The sequence below is a fragment of the Taudactylus pleione genome, unplaced genomic scaffold (genome assembly GCF_031769625.1).
Source record: "Taudactylus pleione unplaced genomic scaffold, aTauple2 ptg000584l, whole genome shotgun sequence".
Classification (NCBI taxonomy): Eukaryota; Metazoa; Chordata; class Amphibia; order Anura; family Myobatrachidae; genus Taudactylus; species Taudactylus pleione.
This window is the reverse complement of record NW_028284986.1, coordinates 1,505,146-1,521,277: the sequence shown is the minus strand read 5'-3', so window position 1 is coordinate 1,521,277 and position 16,132 is coordinate 1,505,146. Positions and strand designations below refer to the sequence as shown.

The 16,132-nt window shown below is 50.4% G+C and overlaps 1 protein-coding gene across 3 annotated transcripts in view; it reads right to left on the bottom strand.

The window, feature by feature from the left end:
- The window catches only part of LOC148481366 (protein unc-13 homolog B-like), a 296,399-nt gene extending 280,952 nt beyond the window's left edge, over positions 1-15,447 (bottom strand). For all 3 annotated transcript variants that reach the window (XM_088453621.1, XM_088453622.1, XM_088453623.1), the window contains exon 1: positions 15,119-15,447. The gene's annotated coding sequence lies outside the window, so the exon portion shown is untranslated. The remainder of the gene's footprint in view (positions 1-15,118) is intronic.
- Positions 15,448-16,132: the final 685 nt, after the last annotated feature.

The window sequence follows — 16,132 nt, the reverse complement described above, 5'->3', positions numbered from 1 at the left end:
CTTGGAAACTTCCATACTGGTTTGCGTCTAGAGCACCAGGGGGCTGACTGGTCAACTGCTCAGTTGGACCTCAGAACACTAGTGACATCAAACGAGAGCAACTCACAGACCAGACCACCAACTGCCTCCAGCAGGAGAGCGGATGAGAGACGGTGGGGTATCACAGAAATGTGGGTCCCCCTTATTGTACTAGAGCAGTTACAGTGCCATTTACATCGTGAATGTTCTTTAAATGCAAAATATTAAATGGAAACGCTGGTAGTAAAGGTTAAGCAGTAATTACAGGAACCAGTTGGCATTAACTCTCAGGTGTTCAGCTCTGCAATGTATATAGAAGGTTATGTTCTGTCACAGGACATTGTATTCTATGCTGACGGGTGACAGCAGGCATTCTGTACCTCTGCAGATGTAGGTCACTGTATAGGTGTAAACCTAAAGTACTATTGCTATGGAAACGTCACAGAGAGAGTGAGCTGCACTTCACCTGTTCTACATTTCAGTCTGCGATTCATATGCTCACGGATTAGGGGAGGACATAAACCTTAAAGCATTATGGACATTGCACAGAGAAACAGCATTTTAGCTGCTTAAGAGCTTTAGGGACCCCTGCGAAAAGAATATGCTCATTCAGTGCCACAGCGTAGAACACATTTGAATGTACTATTATATTATAAAATATACTGTTTTAGCATATATATGTTGGTCACGATCTCTATTCAGCATTGTCCACTTGCATAATACGTTTGCGATAAATTACATAATTGCAAAATAAAAACCACGGTCGCTGACCAATAATTAGAAAACAGTGGATCAAAGTTTTAAAAAAAAAGTGAACAATAATACAAATACTAATAATAATATATATCCTCTCAGGTTTGCTGAAATGTGACTTTGGAAGACTAAGAAACTATAGAACCTATTGTTACTTTATAGGAAACAAAGCAGGTACGCAAAACAGCTGTCCAGCGGTGGCGGGAATTTATCTATTTACGAACGCTCTGGATTAGCAAATGAAGATATGAAAATAAAGTTACTATAAGTGTATGATGGCTGAAGGCTACCAAATCCAGTCCTCAGGACACCCGAACAGAGCATGTTTTCCATAGTTCCTTTCTGGAGCACAGGCGTACTCATTACCGACTGACACTTTAAGAAATCCACAGGTGGTGCTGATTATTGCACGTGTGATCCTGGGCCTCATTCTGAGTGAAATGCATCTGCAGCTATTTTTCTGTCGGACCGTGGCCACCCGCTTACTACCATATGCTAATGCGAGTGTCGCCCGCCGATGCAGATCATCCGTGTGTCTTCATGTGGATGACCCGGCTGCCCCACTGTTAGTCTGTCCTCACCCATGCTGGTGCCACCCGTATGTACTCTCCAATATCTCACTAACGTATGACTACTCCCACTGGCTCAGTTTCATTCGATCGCATGGTCCCCGCCAAGAAATGCTCATTTCACGCAAAGAGCGTTATTTTAATGGGCGGACCAATCCGACCTCTCTATCAACCTCCTTCGGGGTGCGCAATATATGCGACTCAGATGGGGAACATGCACTGTTAGGTTTCCCTGAGGACTGGATTTTGGAAGCACTCGCTGAAGCAGATTGTACCAGATCAGGGCTACTTGTGTGATGCTGCCAGTCCTGCCACTTACACGCTGCCATCTCCAGCTGGCGGTATTATAAATAAAATACACAAAGGCTTGTGTGATACTCCATTGTACAAGGTGTGACTTAAATAACGAGACTGTACTTGTGCACAGTAAACCATACTGCATGAGTTAAAAGTGAGTGGGGGGAACACTGACCGTGGACTATCCCAAAACAAGATAGTTTGCTGTAACACAGAGGACCTCATTCAGACCCATTCGCCAGCGGGTCGATGGTTGTGCATTGCGCAGACGCGGAGTATGCAAGCCCCGTAGCGAGTGAGAAATTCACTCGCTCCGGGGCTCGCTACAAACGGGGCGGCTGTCGATGGTGATCGACAGCTCACCCAGTTTTGTAGGCAGGGTGGGGTGGCTGGACAAACAGAGGCGTTCCTGAAGGAACGCCTGCCGTTTGTGGGCGGCCCTACTGACATCAACAGTGATGTCAGTAGTGCGCTTCCGGCTGTATTAGATCAGGAAGCTCACTGGGGCTTGCGGCAGACGAGACCCTACCACAAGGGTCTCGTCACAAGCCCGATGGTCGCGACCATCACCTGGCCGCTCGCAAAAGCTGTGGGTGGTCAGCCACAGCTTAGTGAGCGGCCAGGAGGCCGGCTAAAAAAAAAAAAAAAAAGCGGCCGCCCTCATTGAGAGCGAGCGCTCGCTTTTTGCGAGCGGCTCTGAATGACGTCCAGAGTTCGAAGAAGATGTGTTATTCCTGTGCATCGTCACAGTGCACGAGCCAGTCACTGCAATCGGGAATCGTGCACTGGCAGTACACAGACTGAGCGCTACTTTGAGTGACAGCGCCGTTTGTGGGTGGTAACATGGGAAGGTCCTGGAAACCGGGGGAGTGGATATGCGAATGCAGGCGTGTCTGAGCGGCAAAACGGCATTCTTTGGGTGTGTATAATTAGAATGGAAGAGTCATTGTACACGTCACCTGGTTGTATCTCAGCCTGCAGTGATCGCAGTGCTTGCAGCAGGGTAAGGTCTACCTTAAGGGTTGCGAGCAGCTCCGATGGCTCACGAATAATCATACACTTCCTGGAGAGACGTGTGCTAAGAAAGAATAGTGGACGTCTTTACACCGTCGTGCGATCACTCTGCCGTCTCTCTCTAAGACAAAGAGGGCGTCTTTAAGCCTGGCCGTGCGTTTGCGGAATTTGCATACCCGGCCCCTGACAAAAGTGCGCTGCGTTGCGTCCGGGTGTGAATCGCCCCCTTAGTTCAAAAGTAGAGCAACGTGTTATCTTAAAATTTTAAGTTAAATTGAACAAAACGTGGCAGATTGTATGTCACGTGAACGTGTGTTAAAGTGGCACAAAAGATTGTGACGATCGTAAGGATAACGAAGATGATGAATGCCCTGGAAGGCCTTACACATCAGAAACAAATGAAAATGTGGAAAAAAAATTAGAACATTTTTAAGAATTTCAAAAAACTCAGGGCCTGATTCAGAGCCGGACGCTATTTGCGCTCGCTCGTTCAGAAAAAGGGGCCGACTATTTAAATAGAGCGCTCGCTCTTTGCGGTCTGTTGACGCCTCTATGTCTGAGCGAGCGAACGAAACATGCACTCGCTATTTTGTAAAAACGCCCCCTGGCCGCTCGCATCCTACGTCATCTCCGCTATTTATTAGATTAATCGAGTACATCGAAAGGCGTCTGAACTGCTCGTGGTTGGATTTTCCTACCGCAATCATGCGAACAGTTCTGGCTAAGAAACAACCAAGTGACGTGGTCGATGACGCTGCTTTGTTAATTATGCACACCCTTAAAACGCCCATTTTGACCTTTTGGCACGCCTGCGTTCGGATCTCTACTCCCCGTTTTCAAGCACCTTCCCCTGTTACCACCCACAAACGCCTCATCCTGTCACTCAAATTAGCAGGCACTCGCTGTTTTGCGAGCTCTCGATTTCTGACCGCAATGACTGGTTGGCGCATGCGCATTATGACCTATACGCATGCGCAGTTGTGCGAACATCGCTCGGAGCGAACGAGCGGCCGCTTACGAGCGGCTCTGAATCAGCCCCTCAGCATCCAAATGACAGTAGAGATGGTAAACATCGACAAAGAAACAGTTAGGCAAGTTTTCATCAAGATCTTGTATGTGCTAAGATGGTTCCATGGCTTCTCACTGCCGAGCAGAAGGAACATCGGAGACAAATTTGCACAGACATTTTGAAGCAAATTGAAGCAGATTTGAACTTTTTAGATAATGTTATTACCAGTGATGAAACATGGATCTCCCAGTATGATCCTGAGACAAAACACCGTATCTAGAGTGTTATTTTAGAAGACTACGTACCAGAAGGCGCAACAGCGCATCAACATTACTACGAAAATGTTCTAGGAACTTTACGGGAAAGAATCAGAAGAAAGAGGACGGAGCTGTGGAAAAATGGTTTCATCCTCCCACAGGAAAATGCACCAGCCCACACAGCACTCGCTGTGAGGCAGTTATTGGCGGCAAAACACATAGCAGTGCTAGAACACCCTCCATACTCGCCTGACCAAGCACCGTGTGACTTCTTTCTTTTCCCTGATGTCATATCTGTATTCTAGGGAACCCGTTTTGCATCAGTTACTGAGGTAACAGATAATGAGCTACTGACCAATGGGGAATAAGAATACAGGGGTGAGTGGATGCAGCCGGTGAGTACAAACAAGGAGAACGGAGTTAAAATGGACTTAATGTAATTAAACATAAATTATAGCATCAGTCCCGGTATTTAATAGCCACATCTCGTATACTGATAGAAGGGAATGGGTATGTAATGGCGGCTGGTGGGATGCCTCCTATCACAATACCAACAGCGGCATCCCGATTGTTTGTATCCCGCCAGGGGTCAAGAAAGTATACTTACCCTCCCCCTTCTCCCCCTAACACTCCCTTCTTGTAGCCTAACCCCAACCCTCACCACCACGCACCCTAACCCTCTCAGTTAGTGCCTAAACCTAAATCTCCCCCCTTCGTGCCAAACCCTCCTCCCTTAGTGCCTAAACCTAACCCCCCACAGTGGGGTCTAACCCCAACCCTCCGCCCTCCAAAACGCTAACCCCGCTAACTGACCTAAACCTAACCTCCCCCCCCCTTCCCTGCGGATAGCACTACGGGGTGTCTTACTTTCGTTAGGGCACGCGTCCTCCTGGATTCCGGAGTTGGGAATTGAGATAGGCGTCAGTAATTCGACGCCTACTGTATTAACTCCCTTGTCGGGATTCCAGCGTCGGTATAGAGACCGGCAGCTCTTAACTACATCCCGATAGAAAAGCCCTCATGGCAGATTAATGGTAAAACTGGGACTTGTGACAAACTCGAAATGAATACATTAGAGATGTCACACAAATTTACAAGGGTGCTAAATCAATCTGAAAAAGCCGATTATATGATAAACACATATGTGCAAGTGACTGAATTATCCCATTTAAAAAGTGATGAAAACACTTCACTGGCGCTGCTACAACCGGCAGAATCTCCATCCTGAACGCGCATAAAATGCCGACACTAAATCTGTGCGGAGTGAAATATTTACAGTCTCCGGAGCGGGAGATTAATGCTGGCAAATTGCCGCTGTGTTGTGCTAGACGACTTCAATTTGTTATTTTGTTTTATATATCAATTAGTCAAAACAAAATCCTGGTGCCTTTCAGTATCCACAAGGAAAATATGGTTCCTGTTACTTTCCGGGCAGCCTGTAAGCTTTTCTCTCTGCCTTAATAATAAGAAGCTGCCATTGGGGATCGCTAATGGGCCTGGCTTAGTGATGAGAGCATTCAGGGTAACAATCAGCTTTTATAATCAGAGATCCAGGTTCTGAGGATGCGATTTCAGGGCTGATTGTACAACGCACGGTACCACGTAAGGTGGCCCGGCTGGGTATAGGGCTGTCTGACCAGATTACAGAATCCCGACGGTCTGGATTCCTCACAGGGAACGCTGTCTCGGAGGGAACGCTGCCTCACAGGGAACGCTGCCTCGGAGGGAACGCTGCCTCACAGGGAACGCTGCCTCACAGGGAACGCCGCCTCACAGGGAACGCTGCCTCACAGGGAACGCTGCCTCACAGGGAACGCTGCCTCGGAGGGAACGCGGCCTCACAGGGAACGCTGCCTCACAGGGAACGCTCCTTCGGAGGGAACGCTGCCTCACAGGGAATGCTGCCTCACATGGAACGCTGCCTCACAGGGAACGCTGCCTCACAGGGAACGCGGCCTCACAGGGAACGCTGCCTCACACCACGCGGCGTGAGAGACCTGGCGCGATTCTCCCATAATGCATAGTTTTTCAGCAGTCTTGTTTAGTTTACTCCCAGGGCCTGATTCAGATCCACACGCAATCTGCACGCAATGCCGACCACTCCGTGGTCAGACGGAGAAGCTGCACCTGCCGTAGGGCTGGAGTAATCTTCCATGGTGCAACCGATGGTGGCGAATAAGGGAAACCAATCGGTATTACAGCGCGCACAGGCGCTAAATGTGGGCGTCTCAGTCCTCGCACATTCAGACAAACGGACGTACACTGGGAAAGGAGTTTGGTTTGTAGCAGTGTTTGCAGTAAGTCAAACACGGGCGACCGCCGATATTCGCTGCTAACAGCACTTTTGTGCGCAACTCAGATCAGGCCGGCAGCGTACTAGGGGGGGTCATTCAGACCCGCTCGCGAGCAAAGGACACTCGCAAGCGGGTCAATGTTGTGCAAATGCGCATGCGCACGACAGAGGGAGCTCCGTCATGCGCTTGCTCGAGACCCGGCGAGCGACGAGGAATACGTCGCTCGGGGTCTCGCACCAAAGGGGGAGTGCTGTCGATGGTGAGTGACAGCACGCCCCCTTTGGTGGGCTTGCCGGGGGCGTGGCTGCCAGACGCCGGGGGCGTGGTAACCCACAGCTATGCGAGCGGCCAGGAGGCCGCTCCATTTTCAGGGAGGAGGGCACTGATTCAGAGCGAGCGCTCTGGTCAGAGCGTTCGGCTCTGAATCAGGCCCTAGGTGCTTCGTATTAGTGATCTGGAGCAGCTAAGTAGCAATGTCTGTGATGCGATAAATGGGGCTATGCGGCACGAGGCGTACGTCATCACATCTGTATTTGCGCCCCTGGCATTGCAAGATGGTTTTTATGCTTCTCTTCCAACTCATAATCAGCCCCAATGTGTATAATAATGCAATATGGCCTATAACATTTACTGGAGATGGGTATGGGATGCCTGCTCGGGATCCTGGGGGTCAGAAACCGAGATGCCAGCATCCCGACCAGGTTCAAATCCCGACATCTACACATAAGTATACTAACCTAACCCTCCCTCTCCAGTGCCTAATCCAAACCCTTCCTCTCCAGTGCCTAATCCAAACCCTCCCTCTCCAGTGCCTAATCCAAACCCTCCCTCTCCAGTGCCTAAACCAAACCCTCCCGCCCCAGTGCCTAACCCTAACCCTCCCTCCCTCCCCAGTGCCTAAACCTAACCCTCCCTCCCCAGTGCCTAAACCTAACCCTCCCTCCCCAGTGCCTAAGCCTAACCCTCCCTCCCCAGTGCCTAAACCTAACCCTCCCTCCCCAGTGCCTAACCCTAACCCTCCCTCTCCAGTGCCTAAACCGAACCCTCCCTCTCCAGTGCCTAACCCGAACCCTCCCTCCCCAGTGCCTAAACCGAACCCTCCCTCTCCAGTGCCTAAACCAAACCCTCCCTCTCCAGTGCCTAAACCAAACCCTGCCTCCCCAGTGCCTAAACCTAACCCTCCCTCCCCAGTGCCTAAACCTAACCCTCCCTCCCCAGTGCCTAACCCTCCCTCCCCAGTGCCTAACCCTAACCCACCCTCCCCAGTGCCTAACCCTAACCCTCCCTCCCCAGTGCCTAACCCTCCCTCCCCAGTGCCTAACCCTAACCCTCCCTCCCCAGTGCCTAACCCTAACCCTCCATCCCCAGTGCCTAAACCTAACTCCCCCCCAGTGCCTAAACCTAACTCCCCCAGTGCCTAAACCTAACTCCCCCCCAGTGCCTAAACCTAACTCCTCCCTCCTAGAGCTTAACCATAACCCTCCCCCTAGTGCCTAACCCTTCCCCCCAGTGTCTAACCCTCCCCCCCTAGTGTCTAACCCTCCCCCCCTAGTGTCTAGCCCTCCCCCCCTAGTGCCTAACCCTCCCCCTAGTGCCTAACCCCTAGCAGTAACCCTCGCCCTAACCCCGCTACTTACCTTCAAGAGTCCAGCGGTCGGGATGCCAGTGCCGGGGATTCTGATAAGTGTTGAGATTCCGGCATCAGCATTCTGACTGCTGGAATCCCATGTGCTCGGTTACTGAAAGTATCTCCATTTACTGTGCAAAGGGGAAGGGGGAGATGACATGTCACAATAAGGACTTCAGATCGGCCCTGACACATTCCTGAGCCGTCTCACACTTGTTCCTACACTGCTCTCCGCGCCCCGTGCCTCGCCCTAGAAATTGAAGAGAACCCTAAAATGAGTGGGAGCGGAAGAAACGTTTGTGTAAATGCTGAAAACAGCAATGTAAGACTGGGTTTAGAATTCAGCAGAATTAGGTGTTCCGCCACAGTAAGAGGAAACTAACTAATGATCGGCTACATTCATAATTCTAACAATTCGCCAGAGAGCCGTCTATTTATTATTACTATTGTTTATTTATATGGTGCCACAAGTGTTCCGCAGCGCCTTACACAGTACATAACCAGAAAAGTGACTTACAGTACAATACAATGCAATGCAGGACAAGGACATGGAGAATATACATAGCTACATTGGTGATCATAACACCTAGATAAGCAGGAGCATAAGCAACCCAGTGTTAGGTGCCCTTGTGGGGAGTAAGGAGTAGATGAAAATAAAGTATGGAGAAGCACAAGAGGGAAGAGGGCCCTGCTCGTAAGAGCTTACATTCTAAAGGGGAGGGGCAGACCGACAGGGGTGACACAGATGGGGTAGGCAGGGAGGAAGGAGCATGGAGCAGCGGGTTAGGATGAGAGCTGGAAGGCTATGATGAAATAGTGGGTCTTGAGAGCCCGTTTGAAGGATTGTAGAGAGGTGGAGAGTCTGATGGGGAGAGGGAGAGAGTTCCAGAGGTGGGGAGCAGCGCGGGCAAGGTCTTGGAGGCGGGAGTGGGAGGAGATAATCAGTTGGTATGAAGGGTGGCGTGCATTTGTTGAACGAAGAGAGCAGAGAGGAGAGTGAAGGGAGATGAGATCAGAGATGTAAATGGGAGAGGAATGGCTGAGGGCTTTGTAAGCGAGCGTGAGAACCTTGAATTGGGTTCTGAAGGGGAAGGGGAGCCAGTGGAGGGCTTGTAGGAGAGGGGAGGCAGATGTAGAGCGTTTGGAGAGGAAGATGAGCTGAGCAGCAGCATTGAGGACAGACTGGAGAGGAGAGAGATGGGATTTGGGGAGGCCAGATAGGAGGAGGTTACAGTAATCCCATCTGGAGATGACCAGTGAGTGTAATAGGGTCAGGACCGTAACTAGAGTAGTGTGATCTGTGCTATGGGCACAGGGCACCGCAGGGCAGGGGGCGCTGTTCGGGTCTGTCACTTTTCCTGTTTATTATCATTCTCGCTTGTAGCTTCCTCTTCTTTTATCCCCAGCATCTCCTGGCCTCCCCTATCTCTTCCCTGGCCCTTCCCCATGAGGCCATGGCCCTCTCTCAGGTGCACTATATTATGTCCCTATTTATCCCCAGCATCTCCTGGCCTCCCCTATCTCTTCCCTGGCCCTTCCCCCATGAGGCCATGGCCCTCTCTCAGGTGCACTATATTATGTCCCTATTTATCCCCAGCATCTCCTGGCCTCCCCTATCTCTTCCCTGGCCCTTCCCCATGAGGCCATGGCCCTCTCTCAGGTGCACTATATTATGTCCCTATTTATCCCCAGCATCTCCTGGCCTCCCCTATCTCTTCCCTGGCCCTTCCCCCATGAGGCCATGGCCCTCTCTCAGGTGCACTATATTATGTCCCTATTTATCCCCAGCATCTCCTGGCCTCCCCTATCTCTTCCCTGGCCCTTCCCCATGAGGCCATGGCCCTCTCTCAGGTGCACTATATTATGTCCCAATTTATCCCCAGCATCTCCTGGCCTCCCCTATCTCTTCCCCATGAGGCCATGGCCCTCTCTCAGGGGCACTATATTATGTCCCTATTTATCCCCAGCATCTCCTGGCCTCCCCTATCTCTTCCCTGGCCCTTCCCCATGAGGCCATGGCCCTCTCTCAGGTGCACTATATTATGTTCCTATTTATCCCCAGCATCTCCTGGCCTCCCCTATCTCTTCCCTGGCCCTTCCCCATGAGGCCATGGCCCTCTCTCAGGTGCACTATATTATGTCCCTATTTATCCCCAGCATCTCCTGGCCTCCCCTCTCTCTTCCCTGGCCCTTCCCCATGAGGCCATGGCCCTCTCTCAGGTGCACTATATTATCTCCCTATTTATCCCCAGCATCTCCTGGCCTCCCCTATCTCTTTCAACACAAACAAAGTAGAGCAGAACTCCTCTATATCTTACCTTCCCCATGAGGCCATGGCCCTTTCGGGTGTGCATCTTATGACCCTATTTGAAAAACATGGGCGTGGGGGCACCAGTGCTCTTTCTGGCACAGGGTACCAAATAGTCTAGTTACGGCTCTGAATAGGGTCTTAGTAGCATTCCTCTAATGGGGACCAATGGTGTGAATTATCTGGAAGGATCTGCGCTGTAGAACGCAACAGCCTACTGTACACGCTACGGAACCAAGCCTCTAGTGCATAGCAAATACGATACAACAGCCGTGAATTTACAAAAAGTTTTATAAAGAAACGCGCCGTACCTAAAGTACACAGGGCCTGGTTCAGAGATGGGGGCAGCCGCTGTGCTACGCTGCGTCTTTGTACTCAGCGGCTCTGCGAAAATATGCAAAAGTCATCTTAAATAAAAAGATGCGCGCTGTCGCTCTCTCTGATCTGCTGCTGCATCCAAAGACGCATCATTGGATCAGCTGAGTGACCCTCTGATCAGCTGTGACCCTTGGGTTACTCAGAATGTCCAGGTAAATCACGCTGCCGGGGACAGTCTCGCTGTGTCACTGGCCTCAGAAACGCCCCCTGTTTTCTGGAGTGCTCCATTGGCCGCCCCCAATGCCAGCAGCATGACAATTATGCTGCGGCGTTTGGGGCACTGCGAGCGACTTTGCACCCCCAGATCTGCACGTGCGCAGTGGAGATGTCTGTACACATTGGGGTTACGTACATCTTGGAATTAGACCCTAGGACCATATATTTAGGGGAAAAAAAGGGGCCACTAAACAGAAAAACATCCCGACACCAATTAATTGAGCACTCGCCATCTTCTCACAACGCAAACTGCCGTATTGTGGGCTGAGCGCTATGAATCAGTGACATCACTGAGGCATGAGGCACGAGGCACTCCTGAATTGATAAGCAGACACTTCTAGGCACCAGACCCCAGTGAATTTATTGGCTACAACCAATATTGATGCTACCCATTAAAAAGCAGCTTTTATAGAATATTGTATACACGAGACCCTTTTATTTTATTTTTTCGAAAAAAATATAATACGCTAAAGTGAATGGGCCTCATTCAGAGATGGACGTAAATCCTGTCGCAAGTGCGATCCTGTACGTAGCTGACTTGAATAAATATTCTAACGATTCAGCTACCATCTGAGAGCCTGTGATTCCGCAACGGACGCAATTCTGCGATTTAGGCAGATCGGGTAATTATTTGACATTAAACATGAGCATAAGTCGCACTGCGCATGCATCGCGATCACCTACGCACAAAGGAATCATTTGCAAAGTGACTGTGATGTGGTCAGAGTTTGGGGGGGGGTTAAATGAACGCAGGCGTGTCTGACTGTTTAAACGCCATTTGGCAGGCGTGCATAAATTAGCCATCGGAAATGCTTTCACAGCTTGAGAACTCTGCGCGCTCGCCAGGAGAGTTGCAGTATTGTGTCCATCACTAAATCAGACCCAATGTTCTAAGTAATTATCTCAACTTTTTTCTATTTACAAAGTTTGTAATTTACTTTCGTTCTTGTTGTGAATTAAAAAGAAGAGTTCACCGGATCCAATCTAGACATCTACAACCCCTAGGGTAATACACCTCCCCGTGTCACTATATTTCATAATAGAATCCAGCGTGAACCTAATTAGGGTGCGTGTTCCGTTCTGCAGAACAGGGGAATAAGGGAGAATCTGCAGGGTGGTTATTACACTGAGGTCACAGAAGAGGACCTGAGCCAGACAGAAGAACACAGAGGACACAGAGGACAGGTGATGGAGGTGGCCGTGTGTATGCAGGGTATGCAGTCAGGATGCCGACAGTCTAGTCCCGGCAAGGGTCTAATGACAGGCGTCGAAATCCTGACGCCTGTCATTTTACCTATGCCCGGCACCCTGATCAAAGGTGAGCCAGGTGCGGACAGCCGTGGGGGGGGGGGGGGGGGGAAGGGTTAGGTTAGGGGCTCGTGGTGGGGGGGGGGAATTGGGGTTAGGCAGCCCCCCGGGAGGGTTAGGCTAGGGGAAGGGGTGTTAAAGTTAGGCACTTAGAGGGGGAGGTTCAGGGTAGGCATCCCTAAGGGAGGGTTGGGGGGGGTTAGGTTAGCCTCTCTCTCTCTATATATATATATATATATATATATATATAATATTGCCGAGCAGTCTTTTAGAATGTTTTCCAACAAGCCTTTCCGCTCAGGATTAGCACAATGATCCGCCTTTCCGGTGAGTGTCTGGAGTTTGCAGATAAACTACGCAGCGACCAGCAAATGTGACCCGGACCCCCTTAATGTGCCTATAAATTCAGCTTATACCAGCACTGATCCCATAGTGCAGAGCCTGGGCCATGAAAAAGGTCCCCGGCCACAGCAGCTTGCAGCCCTCCAACGCATTAGACAAGCAGCAAATGCTTGGACTTGTAGTTATACAACAGCCAGAGAGCTACAGGTTTTCTATAGCCACTATGAGTTAATATATAGAGCACGATAAAGAAAAAAAGGCGGTAAGATTGGACCCTCTGAGCCAGAAACCAGTATTAACTCTGGTAGTCAGCAAGATTTGGGTGGCTGGGGGAATTGTTTCGTTAACATAAACTTGCCGACCCTCAGCCTCAGAGGAGGGGATGTGGTTGGTAGTCTGGGGTAAGGAGATAAGCATCCCCCAGCTGACGGTATGCATCCCGACAGCAGCTGGGATCCCGGCTCCAGAATACCGACCGTCAGGCACCAGGAGGGGAGGGTTAGGGTACTGAGAAAGGGAAGGTTAGGGTTCTGAGAAAGAGAGGGTTAGGGTTAGGGTACTGAGAAAGGGAGGGTTAGGTTAGGGTACTGAGAAAGGGAGGGTTAGGGTACTGAGAAAGGGAGGGTTAGGGTACTGAGAAAGGGAAGGTTAGGGTACTGAGAAAGGGAAGGTTAGGGTTAGGGTACTGAGAAAGAGTGGGTTAGGGTACTGAGAAAGAGTTAGTTAGGGTACTGAGGAAGGGAGGGTTAGGGTACTGAGAAAGGGAAGATTAGGGTACTGAGAAAGGGAAGGTTAGGGTACTGAGAAAGAGTGGGTTAGGGTACTGAGGAAGGGAGGGTTAGGGTACTGAGGAAGGGAGGGTTAGGGTACTGAGAAAGGGAAGGTTAGGGTACTGAGACAGAGTGGGTTAGGGTACTGAGAAAGGGAGGGTTAGGGTACTGAGAAAGGGAAGGTTAGGGTACTGAGAAAGGGAGGGTTAGGGTACTGAGGAAGGGAGGGTTAGGGTACTGAGAAAGGGAGGGTTAGGGTACTGAGAAAGGGAAGGTTAGGGTACTGAGAAAGGGAGGGTTAGGGTACTGAGAAAGGGAGGGTTAGGGTACTGAGGAAGGGAGGGTTAGGGTACTGAGAAAGGGAGGGTTAGGGTACTGAGAAAGGGAAGGTTAGGGTACTGAGAAAGGGAGGGTTAGGGTACTGAGGAAGGGAGGGTTAGGGTACTGAGGAAGGGAAGGTTAGAGTACTAAGAAAGGGAGGGTTAGAGTACTGAGAAAGAGAGGGTTAGGGTACTGAGGAAGGGAGGGTTAGGGTACTGAGAAAGGGAGGGTTAGAGTACTGAGAAAGAGAGGGTTAGGATACTGAGGAAGGGAGGGTTAGGGTACTGAGGAAGGGAAGGTTAGAGTACTAAGAAAGGGAGGGTTAAGATACTGAGAAAGGGAGGGTTAGGGTACTGAGAAAGGGAGGGTTATTGTACTGAGAATGAGAAGGTTAGGGTTAGGGTACTGAGAAAGGGAGGGTTAGGGTACTGAGAAAGGGAGGGTTAGGGTACTGAGAAAGGGAGGGTTAGGGTACTGAGAAAGGGAAGGTTAGGGTACTGAGAAAGGGAGGGTTAGGGTACTGAGGAAGGGAGGGTTAGGGTACTGAGGAAGGGAAGGTTAGAGTACTAAGAAAGGGAGGGTTAGAGTACTGAGAAAGAGAGGGTAAGGGTACTGAGGAAGGGAGGGTTAGGGTACTGAGAAAGGGAGGGTTAGAGTACTGAGAAAGAGAGGGTTAGGATACTGAGGAAGGGAGGGTTAGGGTACTGAGGAAGGGAGGGTTAGGGTACTAAGAAAGGGAGGGTTAAGATACTGAGAAAGGGAGGGTTAGGGTACTGAGAAAAGGAGGGTTAGGGTACTGAGAATGAGAAGGTTAGGGTTAGGATACTGAGGAAGGGAGGGTTAGGGTACTGAGGAAGGGAAGGTTAGAGTACTAAGAAAGGGAGGGTTAAGATACTGAGAAAGGGAGGGTTAGGGTACTGAGAAAGGGAGGGTTAGGGTACTGAGAATGAAAAGGTTAGGGTTAGGGTACTGAGAAAGGGAGGGTTAGGGTACTGAGAAAGGGAGGGTTAGGGTACTGAGAAAGGGAAGGTTAGGGTACTGAGAAAGGGAGGGTTAGAATACAAACTAACAAGTGTCGGTATGTTAACTCTGTCGGAATCTTGGCATCGCCAGATCCCGACTGCCGATAACCCATAACCAACCCGGTAAGGAGGTGTTTAAACGACTGAACAGAACAACAATACAAGTCAGAGATATAAAAGCACAATCCTGAAATGCTGGAGCTGAGACCATTAAGTCCTGCGGTGGAGAATGAAGAACAAGATCCAATGTTATGAAGGCTGCACTATATAAGTACTAAGTGTAGCCGCCTACAACAAGCACTGATCAGAGAAGCTGACCATCTAAGAGATGTACCCATTTAATGTCGCGGATTAATTACCATCTGGCAGGGAAACATGCAACGTCTGAAAGCAGCTACCGAAGTAACAATTCCAATAGTTCCCCTCAGTCTTCCAGAAGTCACATCTCCAGCAAACACCGGGATAGGACTCACCAGTAACATATCATACTGTCAGGACTAATGCGGCCAGCCAAGGTCACAGCCCCACTCTTCAGGAGGAGCATCCTACAGGTGGCATCTGGCCAGCAGGCTCCATCACGTCCTGGAGCTCCTACCACACACCCTGGGCACTTACCTTGTGATCTTTACCCCACTACACCAAGCAACCCAGACAGGAGGCAGAGCCCAACCGGGGGGAACAGAAAACTTTCGCTGCTCCAGAAAGAAGTCCAGGGCAGGTGTTAGACTGGCCCGCTGCACCCCTGGCCCGATGCGGAGACAGGTGAGACCTCTGTGCCAATTGGGAGACAGAGAGGAGATGGGTGTGCCCCACACCCACTGACTGGCCTCCAAAAACACAAGCCGGGCTAAATGGCAATAGACCAGCAACAAACACGCAACACTTGTAACACCATGTGCTATCCGCAGAACTTGCAGTAATCCAGTTGGTGCTTGCTGGGCAAGCCGGGGGAACTTGCAGAGTGGCGAAGACCAATCACGCGAAGGAAAAGCTGCACATCGAACGCAAGAAAACCTCTGCTCCTTGTGAGAGTGTGCTCCTCCTCTCCTGCTGCCTCCTGCTTCCAGCCTTACTTATACAAGGCAACCCCCCCCCCTCCGTACCCCCTCCTCCTCCATGTCACACATGTACACAGAAATAACCACGCACAGCTACTCCGCAAAACTGTCCACAAAACAGGCTCCCAGGAAAGCAGGAACGATGGACCAAAGCTGGAGCAGAGGGGACTTCACACTGACAAGTCCTGAGCGAGATGGAAGCGGACAGGGAGAGATTACTGCAGCCTGGAAACCCAACAGCCCTCTTATTGCAAATTAGTCTGCATGGCAATATTAATGAGGGTCTGAAGGAAATATCAATGCCCACCCCAAACTCTCCACCCACTCCCACCAGAGCTGTCAGCCACCGCTGTGTCTGTAGAATCATATACAGCATTCCCCCCCACTCCCCCCCCCCGTGTCAGCCAATTTAACCACCTCCCTACCAGGGAGGAATAGCCTGTGCTAACGCTGACTGAGGCGCCTCTGAATTTCTGACATAACTTGAGAAAGAAACAGCAGGGAGCTTAGGATAGGTACAGATCATAGGCACGATACCAGTGTAATGTACAGCAGTGTTCACAGGTGTAGC